The sequence below is a fragment of the Temnothorax longispinosus genome, unplaced genomic scaffold (genome assembly GCF_030848805.1).
Source record: "Temnothorax longispinosus isolate EJ_2023e unplaced genomic scaffold, Tlon_JGU_v1 HiC_scaffold_46, whole genome shotgun sequence".
In the NCBI taxonomy this organism is placed as follows: Eukaryota; Metazoa; Arthropoda; class Insecta; order Hymenoptera; family Formicidae; genus Temnothorax; species Temnothorax longispinosus.
Genome location: NW_027270297.1, coordinates 113,856 through 131,491, shown reverse-complemented (window position 1 = coordinate 131,491; position 17,636 = coordinate 113,856).

Below are 17,636 nucleotides of genomic sequence, written 5' to 3'. Positions count from 1 at the left end.
CCCAAAGGCGTTATCCGACCTGTGCGCAATGTTGGATAACTTTGCGCGTCAATAAAAAAATCAGCGTTTGTCGTACGAAAAAAATACAAGGGTTCTTTTGTGTTACAAATTTCGTCCACAACAAGATGCATGTGATAAAATGCATCTCAAATGAGTTCTAAAGCCTGAAAACAGCAAAAAACTAAGACTATTCCAAAAAGTCAAAATTTTTTGCTTACATAGCTACAAACTAAAGAAAAGGGTCTAAAAATCGATTGCACCATGAAAAGTATTCTTTGTAGTTCTCAGATAATGTGTGATTTTTTGGGAGATTTTTAATTCTATTGGTGTAACGATGCACCCCGTGCGCTAAGCATCGTTCCGGCAAACGACCGCCGGATGCCGCCCGACCGACGACCAGTCGGGCGAAGACCAGGGCGCGGTGCGCCCACATTTTAAACGCCTTTCAAAACGCACCGTGTGCGCGGGCCAAGCGCGGCACCGGTGCCTCCCGACGAGCGACGACGGGAGCCGAGCCGCCCCGAGGACGAGCGCGGCGCCGCGCCTCCCCACCACAGCGCGACGATCGGCGCTCCTAGCAAACCCGCCGCGCCGGGCGGGTATATAAACTGCCGTTCCGAGAAAAAGAGACACTTCGTCTAGAGATCCGCTTCCAAGACGAAACCTATTCCCGACTCCTAGGGAACACGCCAACGAGGTCCGGTGCTCCGAGCCTCGACTGAGAGCTCTCAGGTGTTCCCGCACTCCCTCAGAACTCACCCCGAAGGCACGGTTACGCGGGGTCGAGCGCGCTCGGCCTCGCAACGAGGGCTCTCGCTGCCGCCGCCCCGGGGCTCCGGAAATCTTCCTACGCTACGCGTTTCCCGCACGCATATCATCGCGATACCGCGACATCCGCAAGCCTCCAGGCATTATACCGCGTCCGCCTACATGTAATACGTCTAGGTAATATACCGAGCCCGCGTAATACGTTTATGTAACGATACCGCGTTCGTTGTTAAATACCGCGCCGTCATCAAGTGCAAGGGCACTACCGGTAAATATACCGCGTCCGCCTATATGTAATACGTCTATGTAACATACCGAGCCCGTAAACGATACCGCGGCCGCCTATGCACTACGTAATGTAACATACCGAGCCCGTCGAGTAACGATACCGCGTTCGTCATCAAGTGCATCCGCACTACCTCGTCGTTGTATATACCGCGTTCTGTCCGTCCCTGCGCACATACCGCGCTAACATCCCGCTTCGGGTATACCGAGTCCGCCGAATAGCGTGCTACCACGTCCGTTATCGAGTGCATCTGCACTGCCCCTTTCGTTGTATATATCGCGTCATTTCGTGTATATAATTAAACTGTGAATAAACTACTGCATGTCTCACTAAATTGATTATTGTCTCTGGGCCTGTCATCGGACTCCTGATCCTGCACACCAGTCCGCGTTCGATAAAGTCAGGTCGTTACAAATGACGGAAAAAATCACTGGCGCAACATAAAAAAACGACGAAATCGAAGGTTTTTGGGATCCGAGTCTTGGAGTTTGACGGCGCGTGCAAGCTAAACGACTGATTTGATAACGACTGACGATAAACGTTGTTTAAATCATTATTGTAGATAATTTTACGCTGTACAAGAAAGGTATGTATAGTTAGTTACCCTATTTTGCTTAGTTTTTCGAGATATTTGAAAAGAAATTTAAAAAATCGCGTTTTTTTGTTGATAATATTGTCAATAACTTTTTATTCCCCGTTTGCGAAGTAAAATAAATTTTGCGAAGTAAAATAAATTCCACTTATAGCACCTTATCAAAACAATTAATGGTGGTTGCAACCTGGGAAGATTAATTGGAAGGTTCGATGTCTAATATGACAAGCCTAAACGCCCTAATATTGCTCGGAAAATCAACCGTATTCTACTACCTAGCTTTTGCTTTTGACGAGTGATAATTCTCTTTATTGATAACATTCCTCTGTGTAACCAGTAATATAGTACGCTAGAAATGAACAATAAATGTGCTTTATTCCTGATTGTTGGAATATTTGAATTTTGCGCTATTTATTATAAGCTCGCTTGACTCCAGTATTCTTCCTCCTCCTTCTTCTTCCGCTTTCTCTGCGGTAAGTTCAGTTGTCTGATGGCTGACGAAGTGTACAGTTCGAAGCGTGTAATCAATAAAACGAAGCTTATTCCAAAGACGAAATATCGAGTTCTGGTTTTTCTGCTCCTTCCAACCAAACAGAATTGTCAACAGGTTATGGGCCCAGACACGTTTCAGCTGCGCCTAGATAATCGTTTGGAAGGAACAAAGTAGGAAAAAAAGAAGAACTTGAATGTTCTGTTTGACGAGGCCTTGTGCCGGTTTTGGAAAGTAAGGTAATGTGAGAATGAGTTGTTGTTTCTTGTGTATGTCTCCTGGAAAGTTAAGGGTAGAGAAACTCTGAAATTTTTGCTGTGTGCATTAAAGTGTTAAAGTGCCTTGTGAACAAAGTCGGGTAAAGGCGGCGTTTATAGCGTTGTGTGTATGATTGTTTGATCGATAAACCTTGATTGTGACGCCATGTTGAGTGCGTGAAAACGAAGTCGAAAACTCGCTGTCGATAGATGGCGATACGAGTGGTATTAAACGATTACCGGTATAGTTGTATCGATATGTTGCAGGTTACTCTAACCTCAAAAGACGGTTGACAAATAACAAGAGGTTAAGTTCTAATAAATTATGTCGACGGTTCAGAAAGTATTGGAGCGTTGCAGACGTGCATTGCTCATTGAGACGTGTGAAGATATGGAAGCGGAGGTCAAGATAGACGAAGCGTTTTTCACTGTGATTTTCTCGTCTGGTGAAACAATCAATTTGAGTACGTACTTTTTATTTTCAATTTTTCTTTTTGCTTACGACTGTGTAACGACTGTTAACGATTGTTATTTCTGCAATGTTAACGAAGGACTGGTAATGACAGTTTATGTGTGGAAAGGTTTACAATGAAAGTCACACGAATCCGTTTGTCTGGGTTGTTCTGGTCGAATGAAATTGTGTTCATTTCTGAAGACTGGAGCAACTAGGTTTGTCTCGGAAACACTCGGAAGTAACGGGTGTGAAAGAGCAAATCTGCCTTGAGTTACTCTAGCTTGTGTTCAGTCTGAGTGGCTTGAGAGCGGGCTTTTGTTATCAAATCGATACACAGTCATTATCTTTTCGAGTCGGAAGATAACTGACAATTCTAAAACGAGAAGTTAACGAATGTAAATTTTATTTAAGGCCGAAAATCTCTGAAAGACGAGTGGGAGGATTTAAGAGCAGAGCTGGCAAGTGCAAAACAGAAGCACAAACCAGACAACGGCGACGCCAGAAGCAGTAAAAAGACTGAGGCTAAGGTGAATAGAGATAACATCACCGATAGTGAAGAAGAGAGGCTTTTAGCTGATCCAGATGGTGAAACGACAGACAAGACAGTGGACACTGAGATAGAAAACACACCGCTTCGGACGACTCATAATTCAGGTAACGACATTACCAGGGGTGTGTCGCCAGAAGCAACAGAGGACGGTCCCGGAGGGAACGAGAATCGACGTAAAGACTCGAACGACAGTGTTGAACGGGAAAATAACCAGAGTAAGGAACAAGCCTTGGAAAAGCCAATGCAGATGGACAACGATCAAAACGAAAAGAGGGTTAACCTTGAAGGAAGGCTTGATAATAAAATCCAGCATCTGGAGCGTATGATGAGCACAACGATAAACTTGCATTCCAAAATGCAGGATAATTTCAAGCTATGGCTTAGACAACGCGAGCTGGATGACGAGAGGGCGAAGAAACCTAGAATAGAGTCTATTGCGACTCTTTCCTCTAATAGTAAAATTACGACTGTACCTCGGACATTCGCAAATACGACGAGTACATTGAACGACGGTAATCAAAAATTAATAGATAATGGTCAATCTGAACATGCTGAAGCAAAGACTGGTGTAACTAACAATACGACTGGCTCAAGTACTGCTTCAATTGATTCTCGCGGTTTTGCGAATCAAGTAACAGAAGCGATCAAAATTCAATTGATTGGTAAAGACAGTGGAACGAAACATGATTATAAACTAGAACCGCGGGTAAAATATGAACACTTTTATGAGTTTTTGGCATCGGAATTGCGTACTATTGATTTAATGTATGTTATAGATAAGACAGTTGCTCCGCCTGAAGGTTTGAATGATAATTTGAAAGAAAAACACAAGTTTAAAGTTCGCGACATTCTCATAAATAGAGTTGATAAATTTTATCATACAAAAATTCTGCAAATTAAAGATCCGGTTGAAATGTTAAATAAATTAAAAGAGTTTAAACGATGTGAAGTCAATGTAACGAGTGTAAGCGTTCGAAAACAATTATATTCAATTCAGTATAATGCGAATCGCAAAACTGCAATGCAATTCATGGATCGTTTTGAAGAAATTGTACACAATTATGAGTCAATTCAGGGTTCAACACCTTTGTCCAATGATGAGAAACGTGATGCTTTGTATAATGCAATTATGAATCAGGTGCCGGAAGTACAATCAGTCGATTTCATAACAAAAAACCAAACTGGCAAGGGTTTGACCTATGATTTGCTAAAATAATTTATACTTCAAGCTGAAGCTAATCGTGCCCAAACTACGACAAGTAATCATCCAGGTACAAAAACCAGCATGATAGGTTCTGCCTCTTTAGTTAACACAAAACAGCAAACGAAGTGGGTTAATGAAAGATGTTATGAATGTGATGACTACGGTCACATGAAGAACGAGTGCCCTCGAAAGGGTCAAGGATTGCGTAAATGTTATGAATGCCAACGATTTACTACCCACAAAGCATACGAGTGTCCTCAGCGAATGTCCAGGCAGGGTAATGGTTCAGGCAGAGGTGGTTATAAAGGTGGTTATAAACGAAATGTAAACAATAATCAAAACAATAAATTCGACAATCGTCTGCATGCCCGAAACAAACGTTTCTTTAAGGCTAAATGGAACAGATATAATCGCTACTCACGGTTATTTAAACAAGCTCGTGACGACGGTAAACGACAGTCGAATAAAGAGAACGACAGTAATGCTCCAAAACAATCTAATAATAAGAAAGATAACACGAATAATCAGCAAAACCAATCTCGAACTGGAACAAGTGAAACCCCGACAATTCACTTTGCAAATCACCAACAAAATAATCCAGGTATGTGTGAATCGAATAACGTTGCCTCTGTATATAGTTTTGAATGTCAATCTAATAATCAAGTTAAGTCTCTTACGCCTACTGGTTGTACTCACACTACAAAAGACATTAAAAATTCTCCGAAAGATAACGGTAATCAAAATGCTAGATACGTGTCATTTATCGTGGATTCTGGTGCAACCGAGCATCTTACGAATTCAAAGGAAATCTTTAGTTCCTTTAAAAATATAGGATCCGGTGTCATTAAATGTGCCAATAAAGATAGAATAGCAGATCTAATTGCTGAAGGCAAAGGCACTGTAAGTTTAATTTCGAATACGGACAATAAGAAATCACTTAAACTGGATAATACTATTTATACTGAGTCACTTTCCGAAAATCTACTTTCGTTACGACGCTTTGCAGAAGCGGGTTTGACAACCTATCTAGACGACAAGTGCGTGAATATTTTTGACCCTAAAACGAATAAAATATTTGCTACGGGCGTGTACGAGAGTCCCTATTGGTTAATCGAGTTTCAGATCGATAAGAAGGATTCAAAGAAACGAGATGATTTGTTTGATGCGTTTGCTTTTGACGTAAATACTGTGAAACGAGATTCAGTCCAAAATAACGAGATAAAAATTATCGAGTCTAAAGAAACGACAGTCGATAATGAGTGCAAAAATTATGACTCTACAATTAATAATAAACGAATGAGCGAGGATAGCAAGTTGAAGACTGGTGATAATAATATCAGTAAACCTTCGGGTGAAGGGTCTGTAGTGACTACAAATGAAAATGATACAGTTGATAATTATATATTTTCAGATTTTGATACGTTAATTACGAAAAGAAAAATAACTAATTTGGACGATCTGCCGACGGTTGAATTGCTTGAAAGTGATTCCCCTTTAATTAAGTCATATAGTGATTTAATCAAAACAAATAAAGCGATGCTTTGGCACGTACGAATGGGTCACGCGTCAGTCAGTTATTTGCGTAAGTTGCAAAATCTATGGAAAAATAACAAGGATCTGCAATCCGTAATTTTTGACGATAGTATACTCGAATGTGAAATATGCGCACTTACTAAACTATCAAAATTGCCTTTTCGAAGCGAAAGAAATAGAGCAACGCGACCGTTACAAATTATACATTCAGATGTGATGGGTAAAATCTCTCCGTCTACTCATCCACATAGGTTTCAATACATTTCTGTATTTATTGATGATTTTTCACGTATGGCTCTAGCGTATCCAATGAAAACGAAGGACGAAACTGGCCATTGTTTGGAACGGTTTATCAAGAGTTCGCGAAACTTACTTGGCAAAGACGAAAAAATCTGCTACCTAAGATCAGATCAAGGAACAGAATACATAGGAGGTTATACAAACGACGTGTTAATTCGTGAAGGAATAGAAAGTCAACCTGCTTGTCCAGATACTCCACAGCACAATGGAATCTCTGAGAGGTTCAATCAAACTTTACAGAAAAGGATAAGATCCATTATGTTTGATTCAAAGCTTCCATCAAATATGTGGGATTTGGCCCTGGGAGCAGCTATTTATGTGTATAATCGAACCCCTCACAAATCAATTGACTTTATAGCCCCTCTTGAAAAATTTGCACCAAACTTTCGTTATGATGTAAATCAAATCAAACGATTTGGCTGTTTGGCTTATTGGTCAGTTACGAGAAAACCAGACTCCAAGTTTTCGGCACGAGCAGTACGAGGAGTTTTGGTAGGGTATACTCATTCTGGCTATGTATTTTTGAACCCGGAATCGAGAAAATTTTTCGAATCAAGAAATGTCAGATTCAATTAAAAAATTGTGTATAGAGATAAGTATAAAAAGGATTCAATTCAAAACTGGCCTTTTTCTGAAACAATTCAGTCGACAAACGAAGAGTGTGTACGATTTGAGGAAAATGACGTAATCAGAGTTGAGAAGAACGATAGTGTGACGTTGGAAACGGAGGGAGAACAGAGAAGGAAACGAGGCAGACCCCGGAAACGGCAGTTAAATACAGAGGAAGAAAGTACTGATAAAACAGTTAAGAAACAAAAAGTAGTACAATCAATGACACGAGAGCCTTATGCTACTCGAAGTCGGAGAATTATTGATACGAGTTTCATTAAGCTTATAGAAGCGACAACAGTTTCAAAGGAATATGAGTTTCCAACTCTAGAGGAAGAATTTGCGAAAACAAAAACCATCCCGGACGACGAAATATTACATTGCTTACATGCAAAAATAAATAACGATCCTCAAACATTCAATCAAGCCATACAGTCTGAAGAGAAAAACGAGTGGATCAAGGCAATTAACGATGAGTTGAAATCCATGGAGAAAAATGAAGTATGGTCTTTGGTAGATCGCCCAAAGGCAGGAAATGACGGCAAAAGGCCAAATATTATTGATTCAAAATGGGTGTTTAAACGAAAGAACGACAGTTTTGGAAATATTAAATACAAAGCAAGGTTAGTAATACGAGGATTTAAAGATACAAACTCATATGACTTGAAAGAAACGTATGCACCAGTTTCTAGACTGACACTTGTACGAACGGTACTGGCATTAATAAATTTTCATGATCTTGATGTATGCCAATTAGACGTTAAGACTGCCTTTCTTAACGGAACGATAGAAGACGATGTGTACATGGAAATACCAGACGGAATGGAAATTTCAGATGAAATACGAGGGTCTAAAGTGTGCAAACTTAATAAAGCTCTTTATGGGTTACGAATCAGTCCTAAAAGATGGAACAAGAAGTTTACGGAGGTGGCAAATGCTGTAGGGTTGATAAATGACGATTATGATCCTTGCTTATTTACGTGGAGTTCAGGAAAATCCAGAGTCATTTTACTTATATACGTGGACGATATGTTATTGGCAAGTAACGACAGTAAGAAACTAGTGGAAGTAAAGACCGAATTAATGAATTCTTTTGAAATGACTGACCTGGGAGAGCCAAAGAATTTTCTAGGGATGAACATCCAAAGAGACAGGGAAACGAGAGTCATGACGATCACTCAGGAAAATTATATCGATAAAATTTTGACGAAGTTCGGTTTCGATAATGAGTACCCACAAAACACTCCCATGATAACACGACAGGTCGCGAATCGTGAAAGACGACAGCGCGAACAAGACGAAGATAACGATTTTGAAGAAGATGCTCTTGATATTCCGTACAGAGAAGCTATTGGTAGTCTATTATATTTGGCTGGTGCTACGCGTCCAGATATTGCTTATGCAGTGAATATTCTGAGTAGACATCAAATCGATCCAACTGAAAACGAGTGGAACATGGTCAAAAGAGCATTTAGATACCTAAAAGGTACGAAAACTGTTGATCTAAAATACTTAAAACGACGGAACGACTTGGTAGCTTATTCTGATGCTAGTTTTGCCGATTGCAAATCATCAATTTCTACTTGTGGCTTTATAATACGGCTTTTTGGAGATACTATATCTTGGCGTGCGAATAAACAAAGTTATGTTGCTCTCTCTACCTGTGAAGCTGAGTACGTAGCAATGAGCCAAGCTTGCCAGGAAATAATTGCCATTAACAAATCTATAATACGCATATCTAATAGAAATTTACTCCCTGCTATATTTCGATGCGACAATAAAGCGGCAACTATTTGTGCACAGACTAGTGGCGGAAATAGATTGAGACACATGACAGAAATACACCAGGACTATGTAAAGGAATGTGTTAAATATGACCGTATTGTTATAGAATGGGTTTCAACGAAAAATCAATGGGCTGATATAATGACAAAACCTTTGTGTTCAGAAATCCATATTCGATTACGAAATTGTTGGAAACGGGCAATAAAAATCGTGAAGAGATTGTGTAGGTGTAGACATCTGTGAGCATAGTGGATTTATAGGTGGCGATACGATAGAATGTTCATAGATGGCATCGGTGTTACAGTTCCCTAGTTATCTTTAGCGTTAAGAGTTTCGCGCGCGCTGCGACGGCGACGTTGCGCCCCAGCGCCGGAAAACGACTCGGATCGACGATACTGCGCAAGCGTAAAACGTATCGAGATGAACGTGAAGCCCGCCGGGACGGTATTCGTCTTCCGGCTAGCGAGGCGTAGAGTTGCGTTCCTTCACCCGGCGTCGTATATTTATTCTATTGCTACGCGAGTGCAATCCGCCAGACTATTGAGTCTGAGACTAACCAGAACTATTACAAGGACGTCTCCGTAACATCAGAGGAGACATTGCAATCCGGATCAGAGGCGATTACAAGCACCTCTCACGATATATACGATTGAAGGAAGGACGAACTTAGCCATTGCGACAAGGATTCGGAAAACGGACAAAAGCGGCCATTTTGGACATTGCGATGTGGCATCGTCATAAAGGAACGAAGCGGCCATCCTATCTATCGGAAAAGGTTCTTACAGTTTTGGTCGTTGACCATCATTACAATTATCAACGGCGGATGTAACCAGGTAACTTATGGTTTTGGTCGTTGACCCTCATTACAATTATCACCGGCGAACGCAATCGGGTAAAATATAGAATTCGTGTAACTTAAAGATCACGTGCGGGATTAATCGGCATCTATCAATCGGATTATGATGAACGCAAGGTTCTCATAAAAGGCAAGGAGCGTTGGATATCGTCCTCGCATTTGGCAAGGAGCGTTGGATATCGTCCTCGCATTTGGCACGGATCGAAGGATATCGTCCTCGTATAAAACATGGGACAACGGATTGTATCCTCGCATAAAGGATACGTAGCTAAATCTTATGGAACTAATTATCGGTCTGAGCTCAGTCGAATTAAAGTCAAGTCTACATGGTTGCAACCCGCGGATAAAGTCATTGATCTTCAATATGCAATTGTTTAACTTATGTTCTCGATGCAAATGTGAATCGAATCTTCACGTATAATTGCTATTATCTTAACGAATATTGCGATTTATCCTGTGGTTATTTGCCAATTATTAAAGTGTACGAAGCACTATATTACTTGTGAAAAGTTACTTATCGTTTAATTTAGTTCGTTCTTCAGTTATTAACATATCTATATATTATTCCTCGAAATACTTATAACCTGAATTACCATATAAGTTACTGTGTCAATTGATAGCTAGAAAGAACACTATATTGCAGTTAACGAATCTCACTCAATATTTATAAGAGCCTAAACCTTCTCTCGAATGCTTTACTTTGCATATGTTCATTTGCTTATACTTTAAGTGAGATATATATATACGAATTATGATCTACGACTTCTCAATTGACACAGTACTTCAATTTATATATGCTTTGTATAATATTGCTCTAATTATGTAACATGCGTTTTGAATCATATGTTTGACTTACAGGATCCTTTCTTGAAACAGAAACACAGATTAAAATCATTTGATTGTTTTCTCTGATTTAGATGCAAAAATAACAGACTTTTGTGTTCTCAAACTTAATCTTGATGAGAGATTAAATTCTTGTCGTTACATATGAGAAAGGATTATGCAAGAATAATTCAACATTCTCTGATTTGTGTTTATGCTATATGTTCTTTGTAAACCATTTATTCCGATGAATTTGCTGATTATAATCTAACTGCCACGAAAATACACAATCTCTTTACCGACGTAACAACAAAGAAAAGTATCGTTCCCTATTCTATAATTTCTAGAGCTCAGGTTCCTGCGCGAACTTGTACATTTCAAACAGAAATAAAATCTTAAATTACGACTGTTTTTAAATAAACTGATTAATTTTAAATTATGATTGTTCGATCAGATGAATTAAATATACGACTGTATGAATACTAAAGAAAAGGATGATATAATAACGACTGGTGTTTGTAATTCTTTTGAAATTTTAGGAAGCCGATGAATCAAAGGTAACGACGGGATGGACGAGAAGAAGACAGTATGAACAAAGTAATGTATAACAGCAAAATGACTGGAAATTTAAGAATAATGCTAAAGTTTTAAGTTAAAGCGTAGTTTAAGTTTACTCGAATATGAAACAGGTTTATATCACATTGTATAATTTTATATGTTAACGCCAAAGATTATTGTTCTGTAACCTAGATTAAGAGTTCACATATTGCCATATATATATATATCTATATAGTTTTGTAGTAAATGACGTTAAGAGACCAAGTTTGAGTCATGAAGAACATACCAGAGTCAAACTCGGGAGGGAGTGTTGGAATATTTGAATTTTGCGCTATTTATTATAAGCTCGCTTGACTCCAGTATTCTTCCTCCTCCTTCTTCTTCCGCTTTCTCTGCGGTAAGTTCAGTTGTCTGATGGCTGACGAAGTGTACAGTTCGAAGCGTGTAATCAATAAAACGAAGCTTATTCCAAAGACGAAATATCGAGTTCTGGTTTTTCTGCTCCTTCCAACCAAACAGAATTGTCAACACTGATAGTTCTTTATTGATAGCGTCAGTAAATAAATAAAAGTTTGCAATCGTTATGATATTTAATACGTGGTATTATATAGAAAATTTCAATTTCTTTTATATGCGAATCTAGGGCATGAGTACATACTAACACTGATAACGAACGGTTTACGGACAAGCAACGAATGATGAAGTATGGTTGACGAATATTTATTCCTGTACGAATGTTGCTTGAAATTACAAATAACACATACTAATTAATAATTTTTCCAAATACTGCAATCAAAATAGGATAAAAAGAGACGAAATAATTCCAATAGTTTTGAAACTTGGTAGAGATGTTTGTTTAGACTTACTAATGAACGTCTAAAAAGTCCTGAAAAATTTAAGGTGAGCGTTTGCCGCCATCTTGACAATACATGCACTTTTTGGTTGTTTTGCATATATCTCGGAAAATATTGACTATTAAAAAATAGTTATTATTAAAATGAAATCTTATTAAATTGTCTACAAAAAAGGCAGGTATTATTCAATTTTTTGACAACTATAATAGTTTGTACAACTTTAGGCTGTGTGTCGCGTGAATAGCTAGTGAGCTCTAAATACTTTCTATATTATACAGTGTGTTTTAAAAAAAAAGGGTTCAAGACTTACTGGGTAGATAGTATTCATTATATACCGAGTAAAGAAGTTTAATAAACATAGGTCGAAAGCTCAACCGTTTATGAGATTATAAACATTTTTGTATATTATTATGTTTTAATAATAATATCTGAATAATACCTTTTTTGTAGACAATTTAATAAGCTTTTATTTTGATAATAACTTAGTTTTCAAATAAAGTCAATATTTTATGAGATATGCAAAAAAAATGCGAAAAAGTGCATCTATTGTTCAAGATGGCGGCCAACGCTCACCTTCAATTTTTCAGGACTTTAGACGTTCATTAGAAAGCCTATACAAACATCTCTATCAAGTTTCAAAACTATTGGAATTATTTCGTCCACTTGCTTCAATCGGACCTATTTTGACTGCGCTAGGAGGATAAATTAAAAATGTAGCGAATGTTTCTTAGTACACACATTTCACTAAACAAACTTTGTTAAATACATTTTTTCGCGGATTTATGCTTATTTGATGTTATGTGAAAGTTACATATGAACTTAGTGTTGCGACAATTATGTAGACCAGTGTAACTAAAACAATTATAGATATTATCTATCGTGATTACAAAGAAGTAGAACAACCTCTTAAAAAGAAGAATGCGATTTAAATTATTAAAAATGAACTGTATGCAAATGTTTTATTACTATACTTTGTATTAATTATTGTAATAATGTAATGCCAGAAGCGTCTATTTCGACGGGACTGGTTTATATAAATACCAAAAGCGTCTATTTGTACGGGACTGGTCCACATAAATACCAGAAGCGTCTAATCCGACGGAACTGGTTTATGTAAATACCAGAAGTGTCTATTTCGACGGGACTGGTTTATGTAAATACCAGAAGCGTCTATTTCGACGGGACTGGTTTATATAAATACCAGAAGCGTCTAATCCGACCGTACTGATAGTAATACGAATCAGAAGCGTTTGCTCTGACAATATTGCTAATAAAACATTTTCAAGACATTACATTTTTATTTATGCTATTATAGTTTATTTTTAATAAAATATAATGAGATGAAATATATATATGTAGTAAAAAAAAAGTAAAGGACCATTGTAATTTTTAAGAGGTTGTTTATGTTTTACGATTAATATGTACATGTAAATTATACAATATTATATAATATGACACAATACTGAACATTATTTTTATAAGATGCATTTTCATTAATTATTGTGTATATTTATGTTTATTATTATTTGCAGGCAACAGTTACTGAAGAAGCAGTGCAAAGAAGCAAATGGCACTGAGGGTACAAAGAAATCTACCAATGTCCGGAAATCAGTGGAATCACTGGTTACTTCCGGTACGATGGATGAGAAGCTTTGTACCCAGCAAACGTGCCTAGCTGTAACGCCGAAATGCACAGGTACGTACGATAATGTCCAATATCGCGTAGATGACGATATTGACAATTATAGTCTTGTTGAGGGTACGAAGAAACCTACTAATGTCCAGAAATCAGTGGAATCACTGGTTACTCCCGGTACGATGGATGTGAAGCTTCGTACCCAACAAACGTGTCTGGCTGTAACGCCAAAATGCACAGATACGTACGATAATGTCCAATATCGCGAAAATGACGATATTAAATTATTGTTGACGACATTATATTATTGTTGAGGGTGCGAAGGAACCTACCTATATCCGGAAATCAGTGGAATCACTGGTTACTCCCGGTACGATGGCTGTAGAACTTCGTACCCAACAAACGTGTCCAGCTGTAACGCCGGAATGCACAGACTATGCCCAATATTGGACATTACCTGAAGATGACGATATTGACAATTCTACTCTTGTTATCGAGAAAGGCGGTACGGATACAGGTCGTATCGCAGAACATGAGCCTGTAGGTCGTCGCATTATAGACCCAAATTTTTACTTGAAAGAATTGCATCGAACATTTGACAATCATAAATATAAGACAGCATTTCAATGCTCATTTGAAGATTGGGCATACGTAAAATCTCGTCGCCTTGGGTTATTCACGCAATTATTCTTCAAATGTCAAATGTGCAACTCTGAAGACAATTTTTGGTCTGAACCCGTAAAATCCGACGAAATATTAGATACTAATAGAGCTGTTGTAGCTGGAACAATAACAGTTGGAATTGGTTACGCCCAGCTAGAAGAGCTGTGTGCAGCCATGAACATTTCTTGCATGGCTGAACACACATACATTAAGTATCGCGAAGAGTTAGTTGACAGTTTTCTAGAAACGGCCATGAAAAGGATGAAAATGGCAGCCAAGGAAGTAAAACAACTCGCGATAGAAAAGAATGAAATGATAAATGGTATTCCGTATATAACTGTTGTTGCGGATGGGTGAACGGTGAATATCCCCCGGTGAAAATGATCCCAACAAAAAAAACCCACTCTTAAGATCCCGAAAAATATGTTCCCCGAATAAAATAATCCCAACAACAAAAAAATCCCACTCTAAAGATCCCGAAAAATATGTTCCCCAGTTAAAATAATCCCTGCAACACATAAATCCCTCTCTAAAAATCCCGAAAAATATGTTCCCCGAATAAAATAATTCCAACAACTGTAAATAATTCAGTCACATTCTGCCTTTAAAGGTAAAGCCAGTGACATTCTATGTTAAGAATAGATTCGTTCGCCGAAATAGCCGAATATTTCCCGGTAACTGAAGAGCAGAAAAACAGAGGTTTATTGTTGCCGATAATGACTCGCTTTTTTGTCTCGGAGACTTGGTGCGCGAGGCATACACAAAACGAATTACTCGAGACGTCGACAGCTGATTGGATCAACCGAATTTTCGGTTCGTTACCGGAGGTCCGGGGGAATCGAGAAAATTCTGAAGTCGTGGAAATAAAACCCCGGACCTTTGCGTGCGAGCCCGCTAACGACGAAAGTTTCTCGGAGGACGCGGATCTAAACACAGAGCCACTCGCTTATTCGTTGCTCGCGATTATCGTGTCCTGTGTGCGCTATTGACTATCGCTTGTCGCATATTTCATCAAGTGCCCTAAATTTGCGAGGTCGTCTGTTAACAATGACGCTGCATTTTGTGACAAACCAGAAAGGCGGCGAAATCTTGTTCATCGTGGATACATATATGTACTTCATCGCGAGGGTGCAGGAAAATTCATATGGCAATGTGTTTTACATAAAACCGGCAAATGCCGCTGCTATACATCCATTAAAAACAAAACAGGTATGTCAGTATTGCTGTGCGCAACATTGAGTGATTGATTTTGTTATTGATGATATAAATTTATAGGTAGAGTAACTGAAGAATTTGATCATTCTCACGCGCCGGATCCCGCAAAAGTTGGGGTAATAAAGATAATGGCCAAACTGCGAAAGAAAGCTAAACAAACTCAAGAGCCGACAGGAGTCATTGTTGCTGCAGCCACCGCTGATGTGTCTGTGGCAGCTAGTGGACAGCTCCCAAGCCGAAGAGAGCTCAGCTATACGGTTCGCCGCATTTGTCATGTCGAGCAAAACGTACCAACAAATCCCTTCACTGTTGATGAGTTTGTAGTGGCCGATGGTTACCGAAACACGTGGAAGAACGAAGTATTTTTGAGATGTGACTGCAGCATTACGACAAAAAAAAACCGACCGAGCAAGCTCCACAAGTATGGAGAGCGATGCCATTGCAGAAGGTTTCAATAGTAGCCTGGAAGTGCACGGATTGATATATAGAACACTTATCGCCGATGGCGACAGTAATGTATATCACTGTATACTCAAAAATGATCCATATCGCGAAATGAAGGTAAGGGTAATAAAAATAGAATGTACCAACCATCTGCTTCGTAATCTGAGCAATAAATTAAAAAACGTGGCTGAAACAACTCAACCAAAAGGGCAAAAAAGGAAACGTAATTTTGTACAGCTTAAAAATATTATAAAGAGCAACATTTTACCAATGCGAAAAAAGGTGATGGAACTAGCTTCTTCACGAAGAGGAGAAAACATACCTCCTTATTTGCAGGCTACAAAATTACGAGATGATATTTATAACATGAGTCCTAACCACGTATTTGGTGAGCATACAGAATGTAAGAAACGCGGTTGTAAATGCGAAGATGCAACGAAAACAAACTACGTAAACGATCTGAAAGAGCATGGTCTGTACCAAAAAATACAGATTGCTTTAAGATATATAGCAGCTCATTCAGAAAGTTTGCTGTTAAATTACACGAATAATCCTGCAGAATCGTTCAATTCCATAATCTGCAAAGAAAATAGCGGAAAGCGCGTTAATTTTGGCAAACGAGGCTTTATAATGCTAGAGTTTTGGGATCAGCTGTGCAATACAATACACAAGACATCCTTACAAGAGTGTATAAGGTCAGAGGTAAAGCAGTTCCACCTGTTGTCGAGAAACTGGAGCAGCGACGGCAAATAAAAGTTGCGAGAACCAGAGAATCTCGACAAATCGATGGAAGGCAAAAGAGATCGAAGCGAGAATCAGGAACAGATCGCTATTATGGCCCGCAATCGCAAAAACCAGACGTTACTATATGATGTATTCGAAAAAAATCGGCAACAACATTTTAAGATGTTGGCTGAAAACGCAAAAAACAGGAAGCAGATTGAATAGATCAACGTGATTCTGAGCTGTGGTTATTCACAAGAAGTCTCATGTTGACAGCATCCAATTTTGGAAAGGTATGTCGTATGAGACTGGAAACGCCTCGTGCATCAACAGTGAAAGACATTTCCTCCGTGCACTGACACTGCAGCCATGAAATATGGTCGCGATTGAGAGGAGGATGCGAGAAAAGAGTTAGCCGCAAAACTCAAGAAACAAATAAAACCTTGCGGATTATTTATTGATGGTGAAAATCCATTCATGGGTGCTTCTCCCGATGGGCTCATTGACGAAGATGGTCTGGTGGAGATTAAATGTCCTAAGTCGGCTGAAAATTCAACAGCAGAAGAAGCCATAGAAACATCGGTTTCCTTGAGGAACATTTTTGATAAAAATAATCGTGACAATATGAATAAAAATCATCGATTTTTTTATCAGGTTCAAGGTCAATTAAACATAACGCAACGAGAATATTGCATTTTTGCTGCATAGATACCAAAAAGCATGAAAATAGTGCGTGTAAATAAAGACAATGCTTTTTGGGAAACTAATATGCTGCCTTTGCTAAAACGCTTCTACCACGATAGCATGCTTCCGGAAATCTTGGATAGTCGTCATAAAAGGAATATGCCTATAAGGGAGCCAAGATATATTATAGAAGCACAGGAAGCAAGTAAAAAATTAAGTAGTCGAAAAAACTATTGAGCAAAATGCAGTAAAAAGCGAAAATGTCATTAATGAAAATAATGAAACGTTAAAATGTGACATTTTGCCGATGAAAACAGCAATTACCACTGCTATGATTGCTCAAGATATGGAGC